General features: G+C 39.0%; 1 protein-coding gene across 3 annotated transcripts in view; it reads left to right on the top strand.

The window, feature by feature from the left end:
* The window catches only part of AKAP6 (A-kinase anchoring protein 6), a 620,041-nt gene that overhangs the window by 107,020 nt on the left and 487,163 nt on the right, over positions 1-25,858 (top strand). Inside the window, exon 1 of one of the 3 annotated variants that reach the window (XM_069105976.1) lies at positions 25,387-25,811. The exons of the other annotated variants lie outside the window; for them this stretch is intronic. The gene's annotated coding sequence lies outside the window, so the exon portion shown is untranslated. Of the gene's footprint in view, positions 1-25,386; positions 25,812-25,858 lie in introns of those variants that run through there. 3 annotated transcript variants of the gene reach the window in all.

Below are 25,858 nucleotides of genomic sequence, written 5' to 3'. Positions count from 1 at the left end.
CAGAAGTATCTGCATATTTTCTTTCTGATATAAATTTATTTCCTAACCCCTCATTCATCTGAGATGCTGCAATGGATTTGCCTTTTTATTTCTAAAGTTATTTACTATCGGGCATCTAAGTGAAAAAGCAGATAGAGTGCCAGAGCCTGGAGTCAGGAAAACTAATTTTCCTGAGTTCAAATCTGGCCTCAGACACTTATTAGCTGTGTGACCCTGGGCAAGTCACTTAACCCTGTTTGCCTCAGTTTCCTCATCTGGAAAATGAGTTAGAGAAGGAAATGGCAAACCACTCCAGTATCTCTACCAGGAGAACCCTAAATACCGGTCACAAAGAGTGGGATACAAATGAAAAAGAACTCAACACCAACTGTTTACTAGAGCCTATTTAGAAAATGGAGTAAAATTCATTTTTCAATATTTTCTGCTTTTGACTAATCCAGTGGCTCTCCCACTTGCTCCAACCTTTCATAAATAGTATTTTTTTTATTGTTTAATATTCCTCAACATGTTTCTATTGTGCGTTTTACTATGAACATGATCATCAAGGTAGATGCATGATCCCTCTCTCAACTCTCTCTTTCCTTCTGCTCCCCTCCCCCCAGAACTTTAAATGACTCCTTCATGGTCAGGTAGCCAGTGTCAGAGAAGGGAGGGAATCTCACCAAGGTTATGTTAACAGAATTTTCGCTGAGCCAGTTTCTAACCTGAGAATGATGGAACAGCAGACTAGAGACAAAGTGCCAGTGATCAGGTAGCCGTTTAATTAATTAGTTTCATCATGAGCACTGATAGACAAATCAGGAATTCTCCTGATCAGAATTTCACCTTGGTGGACTCAGAGATTATACATATATATATATATATATATATATATATATATATATATATATATATATATATATAAATCACAAATTGGAGGAGGGGAGAGGGGAAGGTGGATAACAAACAATCATTCCTATAACCAGAATGGTTTCCCACAACAACCCCACAAATGGAAGACAATACAATTCTGGGGTCTCGTGGAAGCAGTATTGCCAAAGTCCTTGGGGGTCATTACTTGGTGGGTCACAGGACCATGGTTCTGTGATGGGAACAGCTGTATAGCCTTTGATTAGCTTCACATCAGGTACTCAGGCAGAAAGATGCCAGTGATTGTGAGCTTTGTCAAAATTTGATCGATCAGTTCAAGCTATATTGTGAGCATGACTCCCAAGCTGGAAAAGACAATTCTGAAAAATCTAATTTATTAGTATATTCATTATACATATCATATCAATTATTATAAAAATCATAATTCCCTTCACAGTCTCTACTTCCTTATCTTGCTAATTGTTTGAAATAAGGTCTTAATGAAACTGGAAAGAGAGGTTGGAGCTAAATTGTGTAGGATTTTAAAAGCTAAACAGAAAAAAAAAGGTTTTTGAAAATTTTATCCTCAGGTGTTTGGGATCCAGCATTCTGAAAACACACATAGACACAGACACATAGACACAGACTACCCCCCTCCCCCAACACTCCTCAGTAGCGTTATCAGGTCTATTTTCAAGGACATATCACAGATGGGCAGATAGCCCAGAGAAAAGATAGTCATAATGGGTGAGACTTAGGGCCACAGGATTAAAGCTGAAATTAAAAAAAAAAAAAGTGAAACCAGAATAAGAAATTAATCATAGTTACCCATTTGGAGTCAGAACTGCAGAGAACAGACGCTGAAGTTAAAAGTAAATTGGGAAGGGATATGAAGTTATCAAAACTAATGTCTGAGATTGAGATCTGAAAATCTTAAATAAAGCATAGGGAGGGGCAGTAGGAAGAAGCAGGAGTTACTGGTGAACCAGTGGGGGATGGGAGAACTAAAGAATGTTTTTTGTTTTTTTTTAAGAAGCAAACAGCATTGATGGATAATTGCTTAATTATTTGGGTGGAGCTAGCCTAAAGATTAGTTTGCACCTGGCAGTGAAGGTAGAAAGAGCCCTAGCTGCTTTTGATCATACATTGGACACATTCTGCTCTGTAATTGTTTAGAAATGCCTTTGTTTCTAAAGGGTAAAGTAAGTTGAATTTCCTTTTCTTGTGAGCATAATACCTTGGACTGATGGGTGGCTGAGTTAACATTAAGTAGAACTTTGCAGGAAGAGGAAAGGCGTGTTCTTGATTTGTTTACAATTGAGTTTTTGGGGTTGGGGGGAAAGGTCAAATTGAAATAAATTACTTACTACGAAGAGATACCCAGAAACATTGCTGATTTTTTTTTTCATTCTCCAGCTTAATAGTGGGCAGTTAGCTAGTGCAATGGTTAGAGCACCAGGACTGGAGTCAGGAAGACTCATCTTCCTGAGTTCAAATGTGGCCCCAGACACTTACCAGCTGTGTGACCCTGGATAAGTCACTTAATCCTGAGTTTCCACATCTATAAAATGAGCTGGAGAAGGAAATGGCAAACTACTTCAATATCTTTGCCAAGAAAACTCTAAGTAGGGTCACAAAGAGTCAGACAGAACTGAAAAAGCTGATAGCATTTGTTAAGATACCTTAAAGAAGTGAAAAAGAAATCCACTTTAGATAAATTAACTGGTAAGAAAGACAGAAATGAAACTTTGGCCCAGGTTAAGATCTCTCTCCTTCCTCAGGGATAATCTGGCCATAAATAACTTACTGGGTTAATCCATCCATTGAGCTAACCCTTTTTCTGAGGAGGTAAACAAGCTCTTGTCATGAACTTGGTTGACCCAGCTGATAGTAGTAGTAGAAATGTACCTCACCAGGTCGAAGAAAGCAGGAGAGATTCAGATGTAGAAAAACAAAATAGCAGTACTTCTTGTCTTAGTATAGAATTGGAAACAAAGTGGGTGTCTATGAATTGATGTAAGCATGAAAAAAATTATTGAATGTGAGTGAAATGGAATAATGCTATATGAGAAATGACAAAAGGGTAGATTCAAAAGAATGTGGGAAAAATTTTGCGCCATAAAAGTTGTTTCAGATGTAAACCTCTTTTAATTCTTTGTATTTTAAGTTGTTCATACTTATTGATGTTTGCCAAATTTATAATAAAAAAGCAAAATTTTAAAAGCATTAGGAAAAATAACTTAGATAGTTTTCAGTCTGAAGTGTGAGTGCCTCTAGCTAAGGTCAGTTTTTTCAACAGGAAGATCATTTATTTAATTACAACATGGAAATCAAATTTTGTTTTTTAAAGACGTGAAACACACAATGGTAAATACTGAAAAAAATGAAAGGGGAATAGAGTGCTACTAAATAGGCTTAGATATAGATCCTTGAGGGTTTCAATATAGATGGTGATCTATGGATGATCTAAGCAAAGCAATAACTAAGAAAAATTACACATGCTACATAACTAACAATTATTGCATCTGGGGACAAATTCATTTGAGCTTTGAGGGAAGGGGACAGAGGCAGACACTGAGGATGGTTTTCTCTGGGTTGGGAGAAAGGGCTGTCAGTACCAGAGATTCCAGCCTACACTCTCATGACATGGTCTCTCTCACACGAGAAGGCCTAGGGTGTGGAAGTGGGATGAAGCAGATGCAGGAGAGGGCCACCATGGTGATGTAACTGTGGGGATGGTGGCCCAGGTCTAGGCAAGGAAGCAAAGAATGTTCCAGCATCAGACTTGGAGTCACAGAACACCAGCAGAGGAAGAGGTGGCAGATTCAAGGATCCCTGTGAGTAAAAAGCGCATTTTCTCTTCCCAGAATCATAGTTTCATAGGGCAAAGTTCAAGTGAGTTATAGTAATCTCTCCACAACTTCTAATATATAAAATGCCTTTGTGTTTGCTGATTTTTCCAAGGTTTTTTTTTCACATTACACAGTATGTATGATTTTCTTATTTTAAGGTTTTAATTTTTTTTTGGACATTTAAAACATAATGCTTCACAGTTCAAGGCAGGCACTCCATAATGCCTCACAGAAATAGGCCAATTCTCATTTTCAGTTTTCATAGCATTGCAAATATTCCAAACTCTAAAATAACAGCAGCGCTCTGGGGTTCTGGAATGGATATGTAAGAAACTTTAGCAGACTCTGTGAGGCAAGTTGTTAAACAGTTCCATTGTCCTCATTTTACATCCAGAGAAACTGAGACAAAGAGAAAAACATAACTTCATTTGTACCAGTACTGTTCTAGATATAGCTCACAGGGTAGATATGGTGTTAGTTTATTTATTGTGCAAAACTTTTAAAGCAATTCTCAAGTGCATCTGAGTATTTAACAAATATTTTAAATGATTATAAGTAATTTATTTAAAGTATACATCATAGTTGATTTGAGTCATATGTTTAGAGATTCATCTTAGAGGAATTCTAGCGCAACCCCTTCATATTTTATTTTTTTTGGAGGGGCAATTGGAGTTAAATGACTTGCCTGAGGTCACATGGCTAGTATGTGTTAAGTGTCTGAGTCTAGATTTGAACTCAGGTCCTCCTGACTCCAGGGCCGGTGCTCTATTCCCTGCGTCACCTAGCCGCCCCACCTTCATTTTTTTGCTGAAGAATCTGAGGCAAACAGATGAAATGACCTGCCCAAGGATCATATAGAGTCATATTTCTAGACTAGAGAGAGCCTCAAAGATCATTTAGTCCAACTCTTCATTTTACACAGAGATCATCTATTACAGCCCCTTCATTTTGTAGACAAGAAAACTGATGCCAGAAGTGTGCTGAAGCTAGCTCTTACTGGCTTGCAAGAAGATTGCTAAATTTTCAGCATGGGCATTTACATCTTGGAAATAGGCAAAAAACTACAATTCAGGGCTTGATTTATTGTTTTATTGGTGATCTAGATTTAAGAAGGTGATAGAGAAAATGCTAATAATGCACACATTCCCCCTTCCTCCTAGAGTTAGTTTTTAGACATTTATGAGCACCCCCCTGAATGAAGCCCAGTGACCTGTTCAAAGTCACATACATAGTTAATAGTAGAACTGGGATTTGAATTCAAATCTTCTGTCTCTGTGGTGGCTAGGTGGTGCAGTGAATAGAGAACTGGCCCTGGAGTCTGGAGGACCTGAGTTCAAATCCAGCCTCAGACACTTAACACAAAACTAGCCAGGTGACCTTGGGCAAGTCAGCCCCAATTGCCCTACCTTCCCCTCTCCAAAAAAGCAAAAAAAAATCTTCCCTCTCCAAAGTTAGTAGTATTTTTTCCTATCTCACATTTAGGCCCTTTAACTCCCACCTAACACCCTTTCTACAAAGCTACATTGTTTACAATGACTCTGCCAGGAGAGAGGGAACTTGAGAAAGTATTTGTCTCATGCTTTGGGCAGTTTGCCAAGATTTTTGAAAAATAAACCAGGTTAAACTCATAAGTGAGCCATTTTTAATCATAGGATCACAAAGCTGAGAGGTCAGTAAGAGACGATAGTTTAAACTGTATCCCTCCTATAGTACCTAATCTTTTGATAGCTATAACCTATCTAAATTAGGTTTCTCCTTTTGAATTTTCATGGATAATGTATTTGGAACTAAGGAAAACCATTGTCCATCCTACTTATTGTATATGGGTGCATTTTTCAAAAAAGTCACTTCACATTATGGACTCAATTTTAATTGATATTTATTTCCAATTTTTAAAAAGAATCACATTCATAAATAACAGGATTCTTGGCTACTGTATTTCACCTCGTAATCATCACAGATCTTAGAGCAATTTTTGCAACCAAAAAAATGTGGGTGCGACCATTATGTGAAGCTTTAAAAAATTGTTCCAGTATTACTTAAAAATCACTTATTCCTAAACTGTATTGCTGGCAGATGAACTGTACAGTTTAGCATGGGAAGATGCAAGTCTTAGCATATCATGTGACTTACTTGGTGGCTTCTCTGCCCACCCTCTCCCTCTCCTCTTGTGCCTACAGCTTTTCATTGGGTTGAGTGACAATACCCTTAGTGCGGCAGTGTTCTAAACAAACCATGCAGGTTGACTTTCAGAAATATGCTGACAGTGCAAGTGTGCTGGGAATTCTAGGCTCATGGCTCACAATACCCAAGAGATAAATGTGTGTCCATATGCCACTAGGAAATACATTGCTCCTCTGTTTGCCTTTTAAGCAGTGTGACAAACAGAATTATACCATGCGATGATTACATGATGAAAGGTTACAAACCAATTTTTGGACTAAAAAAAAAAACCCCAACCCACCCAAGGAATCAATGATTATGTGGTGAAATACAATATTTATTTTCAGGTGAAATGAACTGATATTTTTCTTTTATCTTTTTCCTAAAAACACTTAATGAACTATAATGGTAATAAAAGTAATAACAGAACATCTACTTCCCTTACCCTAAAAGTAGTGCTCATTCTCCCGCAAATGTATATACCTCCTCTAGAAGGAGCAGATAGGAGTCTTGTATGGGACAAACTTCCATGGGGAAGTTATGTCCAGGAAAAACAGGTGGGGGATGGAACAATTCACACCTGTGACTCTCCAGAGCTGCTAATATCTTCTGGTGATGCTACTGGCCTATTCTTTGTGGCATTTCTTGGTTGCCTTGAAACCTGGCAGATATTTTTCTTTCAGTGTGAATCAATGTAACAAATACCTTAGGCTGGCCAGAGTATCCACCCTACTGTTCAAAGTACAATTCAGGACCACTCTTCTCCATTATCAGCTTTAGAAACAGAGTTGGCTGAAATATTGGAATAAATAGTGTCGAGGATAAGTAAAATATTTCCGATCTACTTGCTTTTGTTAATAAATGATTCAGAATAATAGGGAAACCATGAAGACAGAAGAACTGTTGTTCCATTTGAAAGAAATGGTAATGACCTTTTCACCCAAAGGAGTTTTAATTGAAGACATTATATTCTGGTGACTTTTTAGAAACAATTAAAAATAGTTTATTGTTTCTGAATGTCAGAGCAGCTCTGAATAACTTTTAGTAATAAAGAATTATTTTTTTTTAATGTTGAGTTACTTTTTTTGGGTTTATAACCCTCTGAATCATCACTTGTTGATTTCAACTTTTCTCACATGCTGTGTATGACTATGTCTAGATTTTGGTGGGTAAAGTGGTTATGATGAGCATTCTTCAACTAGGGCATGAAGTCAAAGAGTTGGAAAGTGGGAGATCCCTGAGAAAGTGGTTACTACTGTTCTCCTGGAATTTGTGATTTGTCATAGGATCAGAAGGCCAGAAAGGACTTAGAGAGGTCACATCATCCATTCATAATTTTTATTAGCTTCCAACTTAGGGGTGCCTTCCAGCTGACATTTCAGCATTTTTTGTAGCATGGTGGGGTAGGGGAGAAGTGAAAAGAGACAAGTATGTTAACTGAATGAAGGACTTTGCCCTTTTTGTGATTTAGAAGGTGCATCTAAAAAAATTCTCTACTTCAGTGATAGGGAGATCTAGGAAAGTTTCAGAGAGAACTTAATAAATGATTAATTAATCCACAGATGAAGAATCTGCTACCTCCTCCCACCCCCATGCCTTTTTCCTGAAGGCAGCTGAATCACTAGTTATTTCTGGGTGTGGTGCTAAGTATCTGAGCCCGGATTTGATCCCCAGTCATCCCGACTCTGGGGCCGGTGCCCTTGCCCACTGTGTTACCTGGTCGCCCCTATTAGAATATTAATAAATTGTCTAAAAATGCTTGGTAGTTTAACCTTGATCTATTCTAAGTTAAACCATTATGAAATATTTTAGGATTTGGGATCTTACTTTGAATCCTTTAAAGATAGGCATGCCAGAAGGCTTTTTTCATTCTCTTTGGAACAGCGGATACGCAGAAGAAACCTTGCTCATAATATTCTATTGAATACATTAAGAGATGAATGTCAGTGCCTGAGATATTAGTATTTATTTATTTTTTGATGACTTCAAAGTATTGGAAAAGCAAACGCCCTTTGTAGGATGAGAGGATGTAAATAGGAAAGAACAGTCCTGAAAATCCGGACCTTCATGCTAGTGTATCACTTTTCAGATCCTTTTATTGTTTGTTTACAAAAGAACTGCAATGAGAATAAGTGTTTTTCTTCCTCTTAAGATGCCGCATAAATAGCAAACCAGATGTGCTGTTGTTTGAAGGAATATAGTGCAATTGTGTATGTTTTTTCTCAGCCTGACCCTGTTGTCTTCCAAAAGAAAAGCCTCAATTCATTTAAGAGACTGGAAGGCTGAGTAACCAAGAAAATTACTTCTTTCTTTCAGACATAAACTCTTTCCTGACATAGTCATCAGTTGGAAGTACTCCTGCCTTCCACTCTCTCCATGCCTAGCTACTGTTTTGCTACTATAGCATTTAAGCTCTTCATTTCATCCCTTATGGGAAGAGAGTAATTTTTGTACACTGTCTATAAGCTCTTGCTTTTAGGTCCGTTTTCCTAGATAGTCAAGACCTTCCAGGTTTGATCAGTTTTGCTATCTTTTAATTTTGTTCTTTTCATAGTATCTGCTGCTTTGTTAAGTTTTTCCAACTTCTGGTCTAACATTGATTCTCCCTGATAGTTTTCCCCGAAGAACTCCAAACATACTCCTTTATTACTTAAATTATTTTATTAGGCTTTTGCACCAACTTTAATATTCCATTTATTTCCATACAATTATTCCTTTGTGGGAGATGGAATTTCTCCTGGTATTCTTTTACTTTATATTATATCTTCATTGTATTAGGAGCTTTCCTTTGTTTATGTCTTGAGCCTCTTAGATGGTTTTTCTGCAGGGATTTCCCTGTGAGAATTTTTTTCCCTTTCTGGTCTTTTGATTGCTCTGTTACTTTGTGATATTTCTTGCTCTTTTGAGGCAAAGAGGAAGAGCATAGCTTGGATACTGCCACTCAGTCATCTTTCTAAAAGGCTTTATACTTTGCCTTTAGAAAATGTGAAGAAGGAAATCTATCCAACCTGACACTTCAAACATTGAAAAGAGATAGGGCGGCTAGGTGGCAAAGTGAATACAGCACCATCCCTGGAGTCAGCAAGAACTCAGTTCAAATCCGGCCTCAGATGCTTAACACTTACTAGCCATGTAACCTTGGGCAAGTCATTTAACTCCAATTGCCCTGCCCTCCCCCCTCCAAAAAGCAAAATAAAATAAAATAAATAAAAATAAATGAAAAGAGATCATACAGGTTCTGGAATAATGGGTCTTGCCAAGTCATTGAGCTTGGTGGACATGGGGTGGCAGTAGATGCAGACTACAATTAGATGATTCAGTTCAATGCAACGGGTTTTTATTAATTAAGCACGATGGAGACCACTGTGTTTGGCACTACGGGTGTAAGTGGGGCACTAGGGAGTCAAAGATTAAATAGTAGATTGCATTTGCATAATGCTTTCCTATTCCCACAGTAAACAATGGAGTAAGTAGGATAAGTATTATTTCTGCTTCTGTAGAGAAAATTAAGACCCAGAGAAATCAAGTGATTTGCCCAAAAATACTCAACTAGCAATACTAGGAATAATCTCGTCGTTGTTCAGTTGTGTCTAATTCTTGTCCATGGGATTTTCTTGGTAGATACTAGAGTGGTTTGCTATTTTCTTCTCCATGTATCTTCATTTTTCAGACAAGGAACTGAGGTAAGTAGGGGTTGCCCAGGGTCACACAGCTAGTGACTGTCTGGAGCCAGATTTAAAAAAAATTTTTTTTGCTTTTTTTGGGGGGGGGGGCGCTAAGGCAGGGCAATTGGGGTTAAGTGACTTGCCCAAGGTCATACAGCCAGTGTTAAGTGTCTGAGTCTGGATTTGAACTCAGGTCCTCCTGACTTTAGGGCTGGTGCTCTATTCCCTATGCCAGCTAGCCACCCCAGGAGTCAGATTTTAATTCAGAACTTCCTGACTCCAGGCCTGGTGCTTTCCACTGTACCACCTAGCTGCCCCAGGTATAATCTAGACCTATTGAAACCAGCTTTCCTGACTCCCAATGTTCTTTCTGTACCATGTTGCTTCTCAACAATAATGAATAAGTCCCTGCCCTTATGAAACTTAGAATCTAGTAGAGGAAAACAATATTTGTTGTTGAGTTGGTTCAGTTGTGTCTAAGTCTTCATGACCCCATTGGGGTTTTCTTGATGAAGATACTGGAGTGGTTTGCCATTTCCTTCTCCAGCTCATTTTTCATATGAAGAAATGGAGGCAAACAGGTTTAAGTGACTTGTCCAGGGTCACACAGCTAGTAAATGTCTAAGGCTAGATTTTTGAACTCAGGAAGAGGAATCTTCCTGACTTCAAGCCCAATACTCTATCTAATATGCCACCTAGCTGCCCCTATTTTATTTATGAAATGTATACATAAATGTAATATAAAATAGATAATGATCAATGTATAAGAGAAGGGAACAGTCACTACTGGCTGGGAGTATCAGAGAAGGCTTCATGGAAAAGGAGTACTTCAGTTGTGTTTTTCAGGATGGATATAATTTCTTTTTTTTTAAAATTTTCAAATGCTTTATTAACTTCTGATATACATCATTCATTTCCACCAGATTTTGAGTTACAAATTTCCTCCCCATTTTTCCCCTACCCACCACCCCAAAATAGCAGTCCCATAGGATATCCCCTCCTCCAATCTGCTCTCTCCCATATTTTCTCCCATACTCCTTTCGACTTTTCCATTGGATCTCTATGCCCCAGTGCCTGTATATTTTATTTCCCAATTACATGTAAAATAGGATTAATAATAGTATACATATGTATATATATATACATATATATATATTTGAATATTTGATTTTAAAACTTTGAATTCCAGATTCACTCCCTTCCTCCCTTATCACCCACCTTTACTGGGAAGATAAGCAATTTAGTATAGGTTGTACATGTGTGGCTAATGTAAAACAATAACATAGTAGATATATTATAAAAGACTGACTATATTTCCCTCCCTCCTATCCCACTTCCCACTTGTTCTATTCTCTACTTTGATCCTATCCCTTTTCAAAAGTGGGTGATTCCAACTTCCCTCCCCCCCCAGCCTGCCCTCCCTTCCATCATCCCCCCTTTCATCCCCTTCCCCCCTACTCTCCTGGAGGGTGAGATACCCTATTTAGTGTGAAATTTCATTCCCTCCTCAAGCCAAATTCAATGGGAATAAGGTTGACCCATTCCCTTTTACCTTCCTATTCTTCCCCTCCATTGTAACCATTTCCCCTTGCCTCTTCTGTATGAGATAGTTTACCCCATTCTGTCTCTCCCCATCTCCTCTCATTATATTCCTCTCTCACCTCTTACTTTCACCTTTTAAGTATCATCCCTTCCTGTTAAATTGGTCCTGTGCCCTCTATCTATGTATACCTGTAAACATATATATATATATATATATATACACATTCACATATGTATTCATATGCCCATATACCCTCATATATAGACATATATATATATATATATATATATATATATTTCTATTCCCTTCAACTATTGAGAACAGTTTCATAAGTTATAATTATTGTTTTTCCATGTAGGAATGTTAATAGTTCAACTTTGATAAGTTCCTTATGATTTCTTTTCCCTGTTTACCTTCTCATGCTGCTCTTGCTTCTTGTATCTGAATGTCAAATTTTCTATTCAACTCTGGTTTTTTCAGCAAGAATGCTTGAAAGTCCTCTATTCCACTGAATGACCATATTTTCCCCTGAAACATGATACTCAGTTTTGCTGGGTAGATGACTCTTGGTTTTAATCCCAGCTCCTTTGACCTCTGGAATATCATATTCCAAGCCCTTCAATCCCTCAATGTAGAAGCTGCCAGATCCTGGGTTATCCTGACTGTGTTTCCACAATATTCAAATTGTTTCTTGCTGGCTGCTTGTAATATTCTCTTCTTAATCTGGGAATTCCAGAACCTGGCTATAATATTCCTAGGAGTTTTCTTTTTGGGATCTTTTTCAGGAGGTGATCAGTGGAGCCTTTCAACCTCTATTTTGCCCTCTGGTTCTAAAATATCAGGGCAGTTTTCTTTGAGAACTTCCTGGAGGATGATTTCTAGGTTCTTACTTTGGTCATGGCTTTCAGGCAGTCCAAAAATTTTTAAATTCTCTATCCTGAATCTATTTTCCAGGTCAGTGGTTTTTCCCATGAGATATTTCACATTGCCTTCTATTCTTTCATTTGTTTGGATCGGTTTAATATCATCTTGATTTCTCTTAAAGTCACTAGCTTTCCTTTGCTCCAATCTAAATCTGAGGGAAAAATTCTCCTCATTGAGCTTTTGAGATTCTTTTTCCATCTGGCAAATTAGGCTTTTTAAGGCATTCTTCTCCTCATTGCCTTTTTGAGCCTCTTTTGCCATTTGAGTTAGTCTATTTTTTAAGGTGTTATTTTCCTCAGTCATGCTGTTGACTCTCATTTTGTAATTTTCCTGCATTGTTCTCATTTCTCTTCCCAATTTTTCCTCCACTTCTCTTATCTGCTTCTTAAGGTCCTCTATGGCCTGTAACCAGCTTGTATGTTCCTTTGAAGCTTTTAGTGCAGGAGTTCTGACTTCACTGTCTTCCTCCTGTTCCATGCTTTGCTCCTTTATGTCCCCAAAATAGGAGTCTAATGTTGGAATCCTCTGTCTGCTTTGTTTCCTTTGCCTGGTCATGTTGCCCCTCAGTCACTTGACCCCTGGGCTTTTTGCCACGGTAGGACTCTGCTGCCAGACAGGGAAGCTTTCCTCCCAAATTCTGGGGTTTTCTCAGCTGCCAGAGGTATTAGATGGGGGCCCTCTCTGAGGTCTCTACACGCTCTGGCAAGCTGGACACACACCCCAGGACTTCTACCCTAGACTGCAATCTAGATCCAAGAAGGTTAAAGCAAGAGCGATTACCCCTCAGACTGGTGCTTGGTCCCCTTATACTCTGAAGGTCAGGCTCTGAAGCTGCCACATGGCACTGGCTGGCTGTGCGGGTGTCTCAGTGGCTTCTCTCCCCGGGGGCAAAAGCCATGCACTCCCACTTACTGTGTCCCAAAGTCCAGACTGTACTAACCTCTCACTTTGTCCTTGGCATCTACGTGTTGATAAATCTGGAAATGGCCACAGCTGCTGCTGATCTGGAGTCCCTCTGGCCAGCAGCTGGTCAGGACCACCTTGGGGCTAAAGCCTTGGGTGGGGCTTTGCTTGGCTCCCAGAGTGCTGTGCTGGCCAATTCCTGCTGGGCTGCCGGGCTGTCCTCAGCAGGAGGTTAGCTTCTCTGTGTCATTTTGTGGGTTCTGCAGCTCCAAAGTTTGTTTAGAGTCCCCTTTTTACATGGATTGGGGAGGGTGGAAGCCGGAGCAGCGGGGAGGTTCTGCTTGTACTCTGCCATCTTCGGATGGATAGGATTTCAATAGGTAGAAAGAAGGCTGGAGCTATGGAGAGTGGTCTATGCAAATAGAATAGAGTGATCAAAATGCATGGAGGACAAGAATTCTGGATTTCTATAGAGGACAACAAGTAGTCAGGTTGCTTAGAGCAAGGAGTAAATAGAGAGTATTATATCAAATAAGACTGGAAAGGTAGATTGGTACCAGATTGTGGAGGACCTTGAATGCCAGTCTAAGATAATAGATTTAAAACTGGAAAGGATCTTAGAGAGCAGCTGGTCCAATCCTATTATTCAGAGATGAGAAAACTGAATTCCAGATAGGTTAAGATATTTGTCTGAAATCCAACTTCCAATACTCCAACATAGTGGAGTAAAGCAGGAAATCACCTGAACTCTCCCAAAATTCATCTCCAGGGGCTAGGTGGTACAATGAATAGACACTGGCCCTGGAGTCAGGAGGACCTGAATTCAAATCCAGTGTCAGACACTTAACACTTACTAGCCATGTGACCTTAGGCAGGTCAACCCCAATTTCTTTGCCTTTGCCCCTCCAAAAAGCAAAAAAAGAAAAAGAAAAAATTAATCTCCAAACAACTATAACATAGTGCCTCAGATATTTATCTAAAGTCACACAGGCTAAGGAAATTGTAGAACCAGAATAGTTAACCCAGATCCTTGGATTCCAATTCCAGCAATCTTTTCCTGGGGGACTTGCTACCTATCACAAAGGAGTTTAAACAGTATCCAGAGGCAGTGTGGCTTAATAGACAAGAGAAATGGACTGGAAACCAGAAGACCTGGACTTACACCCTATCACTGATACATACTTGGCTGTGTGACCATGAATGAATTACTTAACCTCTCCATGTTCTAGGTAACTCTCTAAGACTATAATTTATTAATTTGCTTAAATAGAAGGAGTTTTCTTACCTAGATTCCCTATACCAATAAATCATAGATTAAGTCCCTCTCCCTATATCCTAAGCAACGGTATCCACTGAAAAGCTGGGATAAAGGAGAGACACACTCAAACCCATGCATAGAGAAATTTAATCTGTCAGTTTTGGTGGAGGTTAGGAGAGAAATTAGAGGCAGGAAGGACTGTCAATAGTCTATGGCAGTTGGCCAGGCAGGTAGTAATGTGGAGTTGTATTGGGATAGTAGTGGTAAGCAAAGAGAGACCAAAGGAAGAGACCAAACGCTAGAGAGTGCAAAGATAGAATCCACAGCCCTTAGTGATTGATTGGATGTGGAAGGTGAAAAGTCAAACAAATTCCAAGACAAAGTTCACCAACTGTATCCTAAATCAACATTCAGTATCTACACAACTTTTAAAAATGGGTCTTTTTATCCCAGATTTAGTTTCTGTTTCATTTTCCAGAGGCAAGGGACCTTTAGAAGGAAATAAATGGCTTCCCTAGCAGATTTAAGCTCAGGAATAAAGAGAATAAAGCTGATTGTTTCAGATGATTTTATGATCTGAAATCATAACTAACCTTTATATAATGCTTTAAAGTTTGCAGACATCATATCCTTTAAGCCTTTTAATCACATTCTGAATTAGTTCCACCAGATATTTATTATCTCTGGTTTTTTCCAGTTGAGGGTCAAAAAAGTTGTGACTTGCTCATACTCACATAGCTAGGGAATGTCACAGGCATGATTTGAATGCGATCTTCCTGATCGTATTATATACTGCTTAACTCTTAATATAATTACTATGCCAAGAGAGGGCACCTAGATCCTTTTATTCTTGATAGGTGGACCGGGTTCGATCTTGGGGAAACTTCTCTTTCATAATAGTCATATGGTTTGTGTTTGCCTTGACACAGAAGTCACCTCTGGAAATATCTGAATTATTGGCTCATTTAAAAAAAAAGTCTCCATTAAAGGTATTCAGGGTCCCTGTCCCAAGCAATAAGCACCTTGTAAGCTTTTGAACATAAAGTGTGTGTATGGCTAAGTCCTGCTGTTTGTGCCTTCAAAAACATCCTTCACAAGCCCCTTTCTTTCCCCTGATACTGCACCTCCCCCCTACCTTGACTATCCCACCTCTTCCCTGCTTTTATCATTCCACACCTGGACTATAATAGTAGCTTTCTGGGGCCTCTTTGCCTTATGGCCCTCCTCACTACTGTCCATCACCTCATTTGTCAAAGTGATCTTTATGAAGTACAGGTCTCAAATGTTACCTATCCACCCCCATTAAATAAACTCTAGTGGCTCTTTATTACTTCCAGGATCATGCATAAAATCATGCGTCTTGTACTGCCTTTCAAAACTTGGCTTCTTCCTCTCTTTCCAGTACTTTTACATGTTAGGTCCTTAGCGCCAACCCCCCCCCCCCCTTCCCATGCCTTCCCTTCCCTTCTTTCTGCCAAACTCTCCAATACAATGACAGTGACCTCCCTGCTGGTCTTCTCCCAAGATACTTCTGTATCCTGACCTTGGGCCTTTTTGTTGACTGTCCTCTATGCCTGAATTTCTCTCTCGTCTCTACCTTCTGCTTTCTTTGTCTTCCTTCAGATCCTAGCTAAAATCTCACCTTCTTCCAAAAGCCTTTCCTGGTACTCTTTAAAATTAGCATCTTCCCTCTGAGATCACCTGCCATTTACACTGTGTACATCTTGCTTCTATAAAACTGTTCTCATGTAGCCTCTGCAATAAGCTGTGAGCTCTTGAGAGCTGGAGCTGTTGTTTTGCTTCTACTGCTGTCCAGAGCACTTAGCACAACTTTGGCATATGGCTTTTGTTGTTGAGTTGTTTCAGCTATGTCTGCCCTCTGTGATCCCGTTTGGGGTTTTCTTGGCAGAGATAATGGAGTAGTTTGCCATTTCTTTCTCCAGTTCATTTTACAGATTAAGAAACTGAGGCAAACAGGGCTGAGTGACTTGGACAGGGTCATACCTCTAGTAAGTATCTAAGGCTGCATTTGAAGTCAGATCCTCTTGACTTTGGGTCTATGCTCTATCCACTGCACACCTAGTTATCCATGGTAGACCTTTAATAAATGCTTATTGACTACACACACACACACACACACACACACACACACGTAAAGAACAAAAATGGGTTTAGCAATTGAATTCCAGTTAGCAATGGAGTAGACATAGGTAGAACCTTGTAAGCTTTTGAACATAAAGTGTGTGTATGGCTAAGTCCTGCTGTTTGTGCCTTCAAAAACATCCTTCACAAGCCCCTTTCTTTCCTTTCTCAGGTTGTCCCTGTCCCAATAGAAAATCATAGCATTAATAGAAAAAGTCCCAGTAATGTAAGTGGAGTTGAAAACTCTGGGGAGCTAGCCTGCACATTTCCCTCATGCTTGCTTCCCTTGGGAATTTGATGCTTTTGCTTGCTCCAGCATCAGTGTGCCCTGGCTGTACCCATCTGAGGTCTTGGTTTTGCAGCATTCACACTCTCTGCCTGGTGCACCAGATGGTTTCAGCTCCCATCTCTGCTTTCATCAGGTACCTTTAGCCCCTTAGCTGATCCTTCTCAGGTGGCTCCAGGTCTGGAATAGGCACTGGAACTCCAAACGCCCTTGCTGTTCCCATATTTAGATTACCTTCTTCACCTCAGCAACCTGATTATTGTTACTTATATAACCAAAGGTGAGTAATTTATACTCCCTGAATCTCAGTTTCCTCATCTATAGAATGAAGGTGTTGGACTATGTGACCTCTGAGAGCCTTCTACCTCCAGATTTGTGATCCTAAGATTGATGAGAGGGTGATAGGTGGTACAGGGACTCCAATGACCAGAGTCCTTGCAGGGCAGTCTGGAAGGAATTCGCTAGGCCCAAGCAGTCTTTTGAGTCAGGATTGTAAAAGTTTATTGTTATGCTTTACAGTGGGCAGGGGTTCTTAGGGAACCTGCAAACTTAAAGAAGCCATAGGTATAGTTTATAAAGAGTTACAATAGTAAATCAGATGCCAATTATGCTAACTAGGTGAGTAAGGGTGGGATTAGGAAGGAGTTAAGGAGTGGTCAATGCTTAAAGGAACATGCATTTTTTATATCAACTGTGCAGGCATTTTGCCCATAATTCACTGGGAAATAGCCCAAGGTGGGGCTGCATGGAGGTGTGGTTTTAGGCTTGAAATGTCACTAAGTCAGCTAGTGGTCCGGGCTGACTGAGAAGTGCCTAGTCTGCCACCCATCGGTGTCATGTTTGACAAGATGGATGTTGGGAACCAAGGCTAACGAGACTCAGTATATGTATAATTGGCTGAGGACTTAACTTGCAGATAGTGCATTGAAGGATTCATAGGGTAGCTGCCCATTATACTAGGGGGAGATAAACAGTTCATGAATTGTTGCTAGGCAGAGTGCTGGCAGGGGGAAGGGGCAGAGTTAATGCTTTGAGGCTGGGGGGGGGAGACGTGATTTCACAAACTGGTTTTACAAATTAATTTTACAAACTGATGTTACATACATAGATCCCAAGCACCCCATCAAGATCTCCTTGTGCTGCTTTGTCCACAGAGACTAAACATCCCTCTCTTTTCCCTTTGTTCCTTTCTTCCTCACTATCTTATGAATAGAACTGACTATTGTTAGTTACACTGTACATCTCTGTACTTGGTGTAGTGGAGACAGCAGCACCCAGTCTAGAGTCAGGAAGACCTGAATTCAAATCCAACCTTAGAGATTTACTAACTGTTTGCCTCAAATTCCTCATCTGTAAAATGGAGGCAATACTTGGACACCTGTTTTCCTAATAATGTATAGGACCCATTATCTCACTATGCATAATATGCTTTTTCAGTTTGGTTCTTGGAGGCAGTTGGGGTTAAGTGACTTGCCCAAGGTCACACAGCTAGTAAATATCTGAGGTGGCATTTGAACTTGGGTCCTCTTGACTCTAGGGTCAGTGCTCTATTCAACTGCACTACTGAGTTGCCCCATAATATACTTTTTAAAAGATTTTATGGACTATACAAAGATGTGTTAATTTTCCTTCAAGGTTAACATCACATTCACTTCACCAATCTCTTGGTTCAGAATTAAGTACAATTAAGCATCTACTTTCTCTGTCTTCTGAGAGATTAAATTGTTCAGACAAACCGATCAGCTTCTCTGCTTATATCTAAATGAAACTCCTTAGACAGATTTTCCTTTACACTATCATAATCTTTCCTCTGTGCACGTTTCCTATTTGTATTAGCAAAGCACTAAATATGTTCTCCATCTTATCAGTTTGCCCTTCCAGGGTTTCCTTCAAGCTGTGTCTCAAATCCCCCAACCTCCCTAATACTTGTGCTTTCCCTCTGGTGATGATCTCCAGTTTATCCTGTATATTTCATTTTTGTACATAGTTGTTTGTATGTTAGCACTTAGCACAATGCCTTACACATAGTGCGCATGTAACAAATGCTTTCATAAAAATATTACTTAACTTCCCTTATTCTTTTCTTCCTTCCTCTCAAATTGTAGTTCAAATAAGCGGGTAAATGCCAGGCCAAACCTATTCTTTTCATTCCTATCAAGAGGTACTCTGGCCTTAGCCAGGATCCCCTTCTTTTGTTACCTTAAGACATAATCCGGAACACCAAATATTGTTCTTCAATACGGTGTGCATGCATGTATATATGCATGTGTCCACACAGTGCATATATGAACACACACACATAATCTGTACATGCATGTCCACATGCACAGGTTCCAAATATAATGCATGTGTATATGTGTCCACATGTATGTCCACATAAATGCACGTGCATGGGTATGCATACATGTATTGTGGAATTCACTTGGTGTATATGTATGTAAATGTATGTGTGTCACACACTTATAATAAATGGATAGATATATGCATACTGCATAGATTTACATATATAACACACACATATATGTACACATACACACATATATACATGCATATATGTGTGTATATTTATATCCATATCCTTTTTTATCCAGAGAGCCCAAAAGTTCATTTTCCTGCCCAGAGCTTTAAAAATTACTAGAGATATATTTTGTATCTCATGAATCAGAGGTGGGTGATATTTTACAGATTTGGTGAATGTTGGAAGGTCCTGTCGTGTCTCCTTGCACACACTCCAAGGAGATAGAACGCCTCCCCATTTGGTCTCTTTAACAGAGAGACACCAACCAACATGATATGTTTCTTTTCCCTTATACTTACTAATTTTCCTTATTATTCTGTGGACTAGAGATGTTGTCTCTTCATCAGGGGGTCCACATTCATCCTTTATGAGAAGAGGCTCGTCTTATCTTATAATTCCAGTGATGGTCAGTCCATGAGTTTTATTAAGTGCCTGTGGTATGCCCGATGCTATGCTAAGTACTGGAGATGCTGAGAAAACAGTCTGTATTCTCAAGAAGTTCACAGTTTAACGTCAAGGCAGTTACGTACAAACAAGACATATATACACACATATGTACATACAAACTGACACACATGTATGTATACATGCTCATTTAGCAGAATCAGGAAAGGCTTTTTGCAGAAGGTGAACTTTTGACTGGGTTTTGAAGGAAGCCAGGAAGTGGAGACGAGGAGGGAGAGAGTCACTGAAAATGCCAGAAGTTGAGGGATAGTGTGTCTTGTGCAAGAAATAGCAAGGAGTCAATGAAGCCACCAAGTGAAATAGTGTAGAGGGAGGAGAGAATAGGAAGTAGCACAGAGCCTTTGGAGATGCCTAAGGTCAGTGGTCATAACCTGAATAAAGGAGATTCAAAAGGAGAGGCCAGACAGGTAGGAGGAGAGCCAAGTGAGAGCAGTGACATGGAATCCTGGAGAGAATCAGAGTACTGAGGAAAACTTGGTGAGCCACAGATTTTTAAAACTACAAGACTGAAAAAAGGCCATTAGATTTGGCAATTAACAATTGCTTGGAAAGGGCAGCTTGGATGAATGATAAAGTCGGAAGGCAGAAGCTAAAATTTTAAGAAGAGAGGAAAGGAAGTTGAGGCATTGATGATAGACAGCCTTTTCAAGAAATTTAGTCACAAAAGGGAGGAGAGATATGGTTTCAGGGTTTCTTCTTTCTTATTTCCTTTTTGCCATGTTCTTCCACTTGCCAACTACTTGATACTGGATTTTGATCCCTTAATTCTCCTTCAGCATATTTTTTCATTGCTCACTGTTTAATCTGACTTCACCAGGTTCTAGAGTTTTATCAACATCATCATAGACATTATTTGCTTTGTTCTCATGGTTCTGCTTTCTTCACTTTCCATCAGTTCATAGAGTTCATATAGCATAGAAAGCTATGTTCATTTGAGTTCTCATAATCATAATATCTCATGACACAATAGTGTTCTGTTACATTCATATATCACAACTTATTTTGTTATTCTCCAGTTGATGAGTATATGCTTTGTGACCAGTCATTTCCTACTATGAAAAAAGTTGCTATGAACATTTTGTTGTATATGAGATATTTCTTTCTGTCTGACTCCTGGGTTATATGCTCAGGAATGGGAGCACTGGGTCAAAGGTATGAAAATATGGTGACTTTTCTTATGTAAGTATAAATTCTTTCTCAGAATAGTGGGACTGATTCACAGCTCCACCAGCAGTATGACTTTTTACAGCCCTTACAAAGAGAACTATTTTCATCTTTTATCATCTTTGCTAATATGATAGGTGTGAGGTTAAACTTCAGAATGGTTTTAATTCACATTTCTCTTGAATGATTTATAGCATTTTTTCATATGGTTGCTGAGCGTATACACATTTTTAAAAAATTGTATCTTTGACCCCAGCCTTTGGGGAATGGTTTTTAGTCATATATTTATGTCATTCTATTTATGGTTTATATACCAGACTTTTATGACAGATATTAGATACAAATATTTTCCACTGGCAATTTCTCTTTTTTTTAGTTGCATTGATTTTGATTAATGCAAAAGCTTTTGAATTTTATATTATCCATATTATCAATTTCTGTCTTTTGTGTTTGGTTATGAATCTTTGGTTATGAATTTTTCATAATCATACATCTTAAAGGAATATCTTTTGGTACTCTAATTTTTTAAATCATATAACCTATTACATTTAGCTTTAATACCCCTTTGCAGATTATTGTGGTAAATAGTATAAGCTTCTGGTTTAAACTTAATTTTTACCAAACTATTTTACAGTTTTCTCAGAAGTTTTTGTACATTAAGGAGACTTCCTAATAGTTTGTTTTCTTTGAGAGGAGGGTGGTACTTTTATAGGTATTATCTCAATGGATCCCCATAACAACCCTGTCAGGTAGGTGCTATTATTATTTCCATTTTGCAGGTAAGGAAACTAAAGCAAACAGAAGTTAAGTGACTTGCCCAGGGTCACACAGCCAGTAAATATCTGAGGCTAGAGGTGAACTCAGATATTCCTGACTCCATGGCCAGCACTCTATTCCTTGTACTGCGTCTTGGGTTTGTTGAACATTTACATGAATGCTACTTCTCGGTCTTCTTTGGGGCAATTAGGTAGCACAGTGGATATAGTGCTGGGCCTGGAACTCATCTTTCTGAGTTAAAATTTGGCTCTAGACCCTTACTAGTTGTATGATCCTGGGTAAATCACTTAACTGTTTCAGTTTCCTCATCTGTAAAATGAGTTGGAGAAGGGAATAGCAAACCAATCCGGTATCTTTGCCAAGAAAACCCCGCTTGGGGTCATGAAGAGTCAGACACGACTAAAATGACAGAACAACAACAAAGGTCTTCTTTATTTAATCTAATCAACTGATCTGCTTTCCTATTTTTTATTTTATTTTATTTTTTGGAGGGGGGGAAGGGAGGGCAATTGGGGTTAAGTGACTTGCACAAGGTCACACGGCTAGTAAGTGTTAAGTGTCTGAGGCTGGATTTGAACTCAGGTCCTCCTGACTCCAGAGCTGGTGCTCTATTCACTGCTCCACCTAGCCACTCCCTTTCCTATTTTTTAAAACTAATACTAAATAGTATTAAAGTTTACTGCTTTATAATAGTTTGAGATCTAGTAGTGCTACTTTTCCTTTATTACTATTACATTATTTCCTTTGTAATTTCAGACACTTTGTTATTCCAGATCAATATATTATTTTGTTCAGTTCAATGAAGTAAACACCCGACTAAGTTGGTATTACATTGAAATGATAAATTAATTTAGGCAGTATAATGGCTATATCTCCAGTTGTTCAAGTCTCCCTTTATTTCTGGAAAGAGTGAGTTTTAATTGTATTTATATAAAGTCTTAGTAATCTTTTTCTTTCTGGCTTCCTTCATGGATAATTTTTTCCATCCTTTCCATTCTCTCTAGTAATCCAGGGAATAGAAAGGCATTCTTCAAATCTTTCCCCATCTTTCCAAAAGAGATAAATCAGCTTATATTTAGCACACATCAGTGCCTCCAGTGAGAAGACAAACAGCACAGTTCCTTTTTTCTATACTTGTTGGTTTTTAGTGAGAGCGTATAGACTCAAGCCAAGGGGAATCATAGGATCATAGATCCAGAGTCAAAGGGACACCAGAGCCTAATTAGCCCAACTGTTTCTTTTTTCAGATGAGGATGCTAAAGGCTTATGGGAGGTTAAGTGACGTGCTCAATGTCATACAAGTAATAGGCAGAAGCAGGATTTGAACCCAGATCTTTGACTTTTGAATTAGTGTTCTTTCCATTGGTACCATGCTTTTTTTACCATGTGGAGTGTATCAAGAAATCATAGCAAAATAGATTTTGGAAGAATTTTCTTATTTTATTCATATACAGACAAAATACAAAATGGTAGTGTCTGAGGTGACTAGAAGGATACTGAAGGCTTTTTAAGGATGAATTTTAGGATCTGGTAGAAGAATCAGTAATATTGAGAATGTCAGTGAAAAGTAGAGAAAAAGAGGCTGGTTTTCCTCTTTAATGACAAAGACATGCCTATGTAGAATATAAATAGATTGATTCATCTAAAGGCACCCCCCCCAAAAAAAACAAAGCCCTGATAAAATTGGATAGAACCTGTAAATTGTAAAATAAGTAATTTTTCCAGAGTATAAATATTTTTTCTATGCCACACTGCACATTAGTGAGTCTTAAAAGCTGAGGTGGTGTCAAAGAGAAACTTTTCCTGAGGAATGCTGATTTCTTACCATCTGTTCCCTCTTTCTCTAAGTTAAAATATTTTCCTTAAGTTTTCTGTCTTATTTGATTCACTGTCCTCTTTTGTTGGTGAGATAGACATGTGTAGGTGTGAAATATACCTCAATTAAATGATGTTAGTTATTTAATAAGTTTTCAAAGCCTCCAAACTTTTTGGATGAAAATTTTTAGATGGAAAACTTAAATGGGAAGTAACCAACTCATTCTTGGAGGTTGTTATTTATTTTTTTTTACTAATATATGACAGAGAAGGGTGAGGAATATGAAAATCTCATTAATATTCACTCAGTCCTGTGTCTGCACCACTGATCAATGTTTGGACCATCCATTGGATGACTGACTGAAACTGCTTAATGAATCTTTGCTTGGCAGGAACCAACTGCTGTTGTAGGGAAAACATGGCTGTTGTGGTGACTAGGTAGCTGAATCTCGACTGTTTCTAATAAACAAGAGGAATCCAAATCATCTGAAGGCAGCAAGCAAAGAACAGTGTGAGGCAGCTTTGAGGGCAGGAAATGATTGATGAAGTGTGTTCTGGCTGACACCCACATTCTATGGTTGGTGTGATGGAGTTAGCAAGTGATTGAGTGGGGAAACCAGGGGAGTGGGTCAGTGGTCGATGTGATTAGTAGAAAGGCAATCAGCCATCTGCTCAGAGGATAAGCAATGCACAATGGAGATATTAAATGGGGAAAAAAAGAGAAAAGGAAAAAAATCTGAGGTAATGCCAAAAGGGTCCTTTAAAACTGTATAACTTGCACCATCTACACATGCCTTTTTTCCTTTTCACTCCCTTGAAATAATCCTCATTATTGGTTTATAGTCCCAGATTGGTTTTTTATCCAGGGATTAAAAAGTGAGTAGGCTTTACTAAGACCTAGAGAGAAGTGTGTGTACAGAGGGTGGGGGAGGGGAGGGCACCAGGTGAAGCGATTTCTGAAAAAGAGTTCTAGAAATTTCCCTAGATTCTTCTTAAAAGGCAATAGTTTTCTTTGGCAGTAACTGACCCTAATGCTTAGCAGTTACTTATTGATGTTTCTTTTAAGAGCATAAAGCCATTCACACTTCACAAGCTCCCTTGACCTCAGGGCCATACTGTGAAATAGGCAGGATGACTTATTTAAAATCAGGGAGGTAAATGCTTCTAATCCCTGGGACTGGCAATAGAGCTCAATTGGGCGATTTATTAGAGAGGCTCTATTGTATTTGGATTTCTTTTATAGGACCTAATTGATGGAGCCTCATATAAAACAGGTGTTCCTCTTCAACTTTTTTATTCTTTTCCTTAACAAAAGCTAGACATAATAGCTAAATTTAGAATTTAAGGGACATCTCCAGTAATTTCCTCATCTGATTTTTGAATCAGGCCCCGCCTTTGTAAGCCTGGCAGTGGTGGCACAAGCTTTGTAAGCTTTCAGGGTGGCACTCTTCTAGAAGCAGCTGCTGATGCTAACGGGTATGTGTGTGAGGAAGAGGCGAAAGAGCCCTAAGGATATCTGGCTTAATTTTTCCACTGTAGTTTTGTCTTAAGTAACAATAGCAACAGTAATAATCACTAGCATTTTCATCGTGTTTTAAGGTTTGTTGTCTTATTTGATCGTCATAACAACCCTGTTAGTTGCTATTATTATCACAATCATTTTACAAATAAGGAAACTGAGGCTGAGAGAGGTTTGCTTGACTTACCCAGGGTCACTTGCCCACCAAGCAAGTGTCTGAGACAGGATGGTTTTTAAAAGATAAAGCAGGTTTTTAAACATAGCACTTTTTCTAGTTTTTTTTTTTTTTTTAGGAGGCAAAATAAAAAGGGAGAAAAGAGAGAATTAGAATGCTCTATTTTGGTTTGGGGATGATTTACTTTATGGCTATATTTGTCCTCAAACTGATAATACTTTTATTTGGAAGGAACGGTTTCTTTCCAAGAAACGACAGGGCTTGAATGTACTTGGCTCTGATTGGCTCCATCAGCTGCTCGCATTAATATAGTATGGCTGAAATCACCCTGTTATGGGAATTGCTTGGTTTATTTACTCACACAGCTATGGATTGTTCTCTTCCCGTTCTGAATGATGTACTCCGTCTGCCCAAACACTGTTTTCCATAGCGATACTTATTTTGGCAACTGCCTCCTTATTCTCAAATCACTTATCACTGTTTGGTCTGCAAAAGGTTTTCCCCTTAACTGTACATTTGCAGTGTCTATTCACTTTCCTCCAAATAGGGGATTCAGTAGCTGAGTACTTAAGCGATCCCATTTGCAAGCTAATAAGGGCATATGAAACAAGTCCCCCAAAGACTTTACAGTGCCCTGTTGGCAGGGCACAGAATGGGCTCCGGAGTTTATCTTGTTTTGCCACAAAAGAAAATTGGAGCTGGAGGTGGGGAGTGAGAGAAGAGGAGGAGGAAGAGGAAAGAGTAGCAAGTAGTACTTGGTCCTGGGTGGCTGTCAGGGACAAAAGATCTTACCGTGAGTACAAAACACTGATTCCAGTTTGTTTCTAAGTGAAAAAAAGC

Source organism: Petaurus breviceps, unplaced genomic scaffold (genome assembly GCF_028583685.1).
Source record: "Petaurus breviceps papuanus isolate PSGF00001 unplaced genomic scaffold, PetGlider_PUasm1.0 77, whole genome shotgun sequence".
NCBI classification, from domain to species: Eukaryota; Metazoa; Chordata; class Mammalia; order Diprotodontia; family Petauridae; genus Petaurus; species Petaurus breviceps.
The sequence above is the reverse complement of the archived record's forward strand: the minus strand, read 5'-3'. Positions and strand labels throughout refer to the sequence as shown.